This window comes from Asparagus officinalis, unplaced genomic scaffold (genome assembly GCF_001876935.1).
Source record: "Asparagus officinalis unplaced genomic scaffold, Aspof.V1 AsparagusV1_Un11, whole genome shotgun sequence".
Lineage (NCBI taxonomy): Eukaryota > Viridiplantae > Streptophyta > Magnoliopsida > Asparagales > Asparagaceae > Asparagus > Asparagus officinalis.
Genome location: NW_017972277.1, coordinates 143,651 through 149,268, shown reverse-complemented (window position 1 = coordinate 149,268; position 5,618 = coordinate 143,651).

The window sequence follows — 5,618 nt, the reverse complement described above, 5'->3', positions numbered from 1 at the left end:
ATCATCGAGGTAAACTATCACAAAATCCTCTATAAAAGGTCGTAACAAATCATTCATAAGTCTCATAAAGATAGCCGAAGCGTTGCATAATCCAAACGACATCACCAACCACTCGAACAGGCCCTGCTTAGTCTTGAACATAGTCTTCCAAGTGTCATCCTCCCGAATCCTCACCTGATGGTAACCAGACTTCAAATACAACTTTGTAAAGAACCTCGCTCCCTCCGATTGGTCCATAAGATCATCAATCCGAGATAATGGGTAGCGATTCTTGATGGTTATCTTGTTGAGCGTCCGGTAATCCGTGCACATGCGTCATCCTCCATCCTTTTTGGGCACCAACAATACTGGAGACCCGTAGGGTGAACAACTCGGCACAATCACTCCTGTCTTTAAAAGCTCCTGAACCTGCCTCTTGATCTCCTCAGACTCCTGTATAGATGTGCGGTATAGACATATATTCGGCAAGGAACTCTCGTCAGTCAACATAATCTCATGCTCCACACTCTGTCGTGGTGGTAGTCCCGTGATCTCTAAAAATAAGTTCGCGTACTTGGCCTTCAACCTGTCAAGATCTCCCTTCTGAAGCTTGCTCAAGGTAGTCAACCACACCCTACTCAGCTGCTCCTCATAAGGCCTAATGAATAACAATACAAACTTTTTGCTCACATTCACTAGCTTATTTTCCTGAGTCACCGTCACCAAACTCGTCTCCTGTGGAAGAGATGCTGAACGAAATATGAATTGATCATCATCCTTGGTGAACTTATACTTTTGGGCCCTCCTATCGTAAACTGCGTATCTATCCCATAAATAAGGATTGCCCATTATCACTTGACAAACATCCAACGGAACGACATCACATGTGACCTCGTCAATATACGACTCGTGGAGTGTAAGTCTGAAAGTATATTAGTTGACCACACTCAATCCTGCCTCCTACTGAGTCCACCCTAAAGGATAAGGTTTCAGATGTTTGACTGTCTTCAATCCCAGCTTCTGAACCAAGGCCTCGGATATCAAATTCTTCTAACTCCCTGGATCCACTATGGAATTAACCAAGCTGGACTTGACCTACAACTTCAAAACAAAGAGTTGCTCCATCAGGTCTTCGTCCTCTGTCGTGGCCTGCTTCCCCGCCATAAGGTTAAGACTGCTATTGGGTTCTATCATCCTGGGAACTTCCTTCGGACCTTATGCTACCACGTATGTTTTCTTCTCCTCCTTTTTCTTCAACCCCTTCGGCTTCATATGAGGGTACTTCTCCCAGCAACGATCAGCTACATGTCCCGTCTGTTTGTAGTAATTACATGTCAATCTTGTCTTCCCTAAATCACCCTTCTTCTTCTCTTTCTTCGGTTGAGAGCTACTAGACTTGCCTCCCGTTTGTTTGGAGCCCCCCTACGCCTCATTGACCTTCTTTTGCCTAGCCTCTATGTCAATAGCCTTCACACTTGCTTCTGCAATGGACTCGACTATGAACAGCTTCATCTCCTTTTGAATATATTCATTCAGACCTGCCATATACTTCATAAAAATAGAATATTCCTCCGTTGCGATGTTGAGGACCATCTCATGCTGCTGGAATTTCATCGTATACTCTTGAACGGTTTGGTTGAACCTTTGGCGTAATCCGTACCACTTGTACCAAAGCTCCTTGAGGAACCCCACCGTGTAGAACTGCTTCCTCAGTAGTTCCTTCAACTTGTTTCACGACACCGTCTTTCTTTCCTGCTTGCAATAGGATTTCCACCATGTCAATGTATGCCCCGAAAGCTTCAAAGTCATGAACACGAGTTTTTCCTTGGATGAATATCCGTAGAGGGTAAAATAGGTCTCCATCCGCTCGATCCAATCATCGAGCCTCTCGACGTTGACACTCCTATCATAAACAGGAATCTCCACCTTGAAGTCTATTTTTAAATTATGGTAAGAACCTTTACCCCTTTGATGCGGAACAGTCTTGACAATTTCGGCCTCCTCTTCAGAATCAGATTCCTCGCCTTCATCATCGGACTCTACAAGTCTCTTCTTGCTTTTTGAAAAAGATTCCTTCTTTTTATCCTTCCCTTGGAAAAGATTGATGAGCTATTTGAGAGTCGAACCCATGTCTCCATGTGTTTCTCTAATGTATCTAGTCTTGCTGGACTATCCCCTTCAGTTATCTTCTTCTTCCTTAATCTCTGAACTCCTTCCAAAGAAATAAGGATCCACCTAGCTTCTTGTATTGCGATCGAGTAAGGACCATACACAGGATCCCCCTTCATAGGATCTAATCGCTCTGATACTAACTTGATACGAGTCATATGACGAGCACCCTTGATCACGGAATTATCAAGAGTGGGTTGTGAAGAAGATAATAGAAAACACACAAAGAATTGAGTTGGACGAAGGAAAATATCTTATCTAGATTATGAGAAATAATAAATTACAAATCTCTCTCACAATCTCTCTAGATCAAAAAACAAACTCCCTGATCTCGTTTCTGATTACACTCTGGATAGATAACCTTAGAAAAATCGTGTTTCTATTTAAATCAAACAGAAAAATCTAAACAGTGCAGGAAACTAAACCCATGCCCAAAATCGCATTGCGATCGACTGCAGAACCCATAGCGGTCGACAGTGGCAAACGACCGAAACTCAGTATCGACTACAGGGTTTGGCGGTCGACCGTGGAGTTCGTCGCGGTCAACCGCAAAAAGTCCAGATACTTTCCCTAATCTGTGCACGTTCGCGGTCGACCGCAGAGTCATGTGCGATCGACTGCTGGAAGTCCAGAGACTTTCCTGTAGTTTTTCTTGTACTCTTCGATGTTGTCACCTTCAACGACTTCGTTCACATCTCTATTCTCAAGATACCATGAGAATCATCTATCCTTAAGCTCCCATGAGGATCGCTAAGCTCCCGAAGTAAGGAAGAAGATACACCCGTATCATTTTTTCTCTAAATATTTCATTGTGCTCTAATTTGTTTATTTTGTCTTTTTAGGATTGACGAAATGTGTTTTAGAACCGCGGAGTTCTCTATTCTTGATTTCACCTGTGGGTAAGAATTTTCATTTTCTTTACTTATTATTATTTTTCTTTTTTAAAGCCTTTATACTAAAATAAATCTTGCATTTTAATCGAGTAAAGTTGTAACAAGTTCTAATGTAAAATTGATGGGCACAATAAAGCGGATAAAATATTAAAGATTTAGATCATCCTCAGTTTGATAACCATTTTACATATGACTTCTTTATTTATTTTATTTCAAAAAGCTAAATTTTTTAGAGTTTACTTAGATTAACTACTATCCAATTTTTTTATTTTGCAGTTAAGAAGATTTCGAGTAAGAAGCTTTTCTCATCAATTTCAATTAATTAGGTTCATCCCTATGATTTTTTTTATTCTTCTAAATTTTAATTTTAATTATTAATTAATATCTACCTAATGAGCATCTGTATTTATTCTATTTCTAAATTGTTGTTTTTTCTATTTTTAGAATTGAGAATATGTTTTGCAATTACATCCTGAGGGCTCTTCTCTTGATATGAATTCTCAGTAGGTTAGCATTTTACTTTTTGTTTATTTTTTTATTATTTGTCTTTTTTGAATTTATTTTATATATAAATACTAATCCTACATGTTAATTAGTAAAGTTGTAACATGTCTTAACGGGAAATTGATGGGCATAATAATTCAAATAAATTTTTTGCTTAAAAATTATATTTTCTATTGATTGCAGAAATATCTAATTCACTTATCTACTTAGCTAATTAAGATAATTTATGATATATCTTTAATTAAATTATTTACTTAACTAATATATATATTTCAATAAACGATAAACTAAATTAAGAATATGGAAAATAACTATGATAGGTATAATAGATGATGCATACAAGTCTTTGTTATTATCAAAGAGTGATATATACATTAAATTATGGGAAAATGATCGTGCTTACCCGGAGTTGAAATGCTAGTTATATATATAAAAAAAAAGATAGAAGTGAAGTATGAGATGTTACAAGTTTAAGAACAAGAGTAATTCAAAGAAAAAGCGTTTTTTTATCTGTTAATTTATTCCCATGAAAAAAACATCGAACATAAGCTGGAAGTACACGTTTCATGCAATTTTTCCATTCTATAAAGGCTTTTAAATTTGATTGGTCCTTTTATTTGATTGGTGAACAGTCTTCGTCGGGCGGCAAATCGTCACTTTGATACAATTCCAAGCAATCACCGGTCACTGTCAGCATATCCCTGGCATAAACCCCCTTCCAAGGTTAAATTTATAAAGCACCCCCCCTCCCTCTACCAGCCTATCTCCAATAATAAAGTCTAGATTTTTCCCCCCTTCAAAACTGGTCCCTTATATAATTAATATTATGAATTAATCCCTCAAATCTAATTTATTCAATCAAATCTTATTAGTTATTTCAAATTAGTCCCTCTACCATTACTCCATCTAAATTGCTAACTCGGATCTAATTAGTTATTAACCACCCATGGTGAATTTCACTCTACCCTCACTTTAGTCACTAACAATACATGATGATTTTGCGACGAGCAACAACACCATTGCTAAAATATGGATTGGCGAAAGAGTAAACTTAAATAGAGGGTTATAACTGCCAAAATCCATTAGCAAAAAAAAAAAAAAATCATTAGGTAAGATATTCTTCGATATTCTTCTCAAATCAAAAGTTGATAATTACAGGGACTAATTCGGAAGGATTAATTGCACTTAGATACCTTATAGTTTCTCTTATGTTGCGCTTATATACTCTTATTTATTTTCGGTAGCACTTATGTACTCTAAAGATTTTAAAACGGTCAAATATAACCCTCATTTATCTTTTATAGCACTTGTATACCTAAAAATTTTAAACCTAACACTTAAATACCCTTAGTATTTTAAAACTTGCACTTAAATTACCCTTAAGTTTACATAACTAGCGGTACTTAAGTGCAAGTTTTTTAAAATTTAGATATAAGTACAAGTTTAAAATATTTTAGAGTATTTAAGTAAGGAAAAATTGCTTCTAGGCCCCAAAATCCAACTTTCAATGTGCTACAGCCCCCCATATTTTTTAAATGTGCTGCAGCCCCTTGTTTTTTTAAAAAATTGTGTTCAGGCCCCTCCATCATGATTCCAGCTCATGTCAGCAGATGATTAGACATACCAGCTCATGATTAAACATGCCAACTGGCTTAAATCCTAATTTTACCCTCATCTTTCTCATGCCAGCGGATGTTAACTCTTACGGTTAACATGTTAACTCTTAGGGCTAACATGTTAAATTTTACGGTTAATATATTAACTCTTACGGTTAACATGTTAACTCTTACGGTTAACATGTTAACTCTTACAAATAACATATTAACTATTAAGAGTTAACATGTTAACCGTAAGAGTTAACATGTTAACCCTAAGAGTTAACATGTTAATATAATAACCATGATCGCCGCCGGCCACGTGAAGTTCCTCGGGACGGCACCGACGACGGAGCGGGGGAAGGGGCAGAGGGGGACCGGAGGAGGAGGAGGGATGTGTAGTGGGAGGTGCAGCGAGGGAGGGGAGGGAGGCCGAGCAGGGGAGGGAGGTGGCGGCGCTTGGGACGACGCTGGCAGC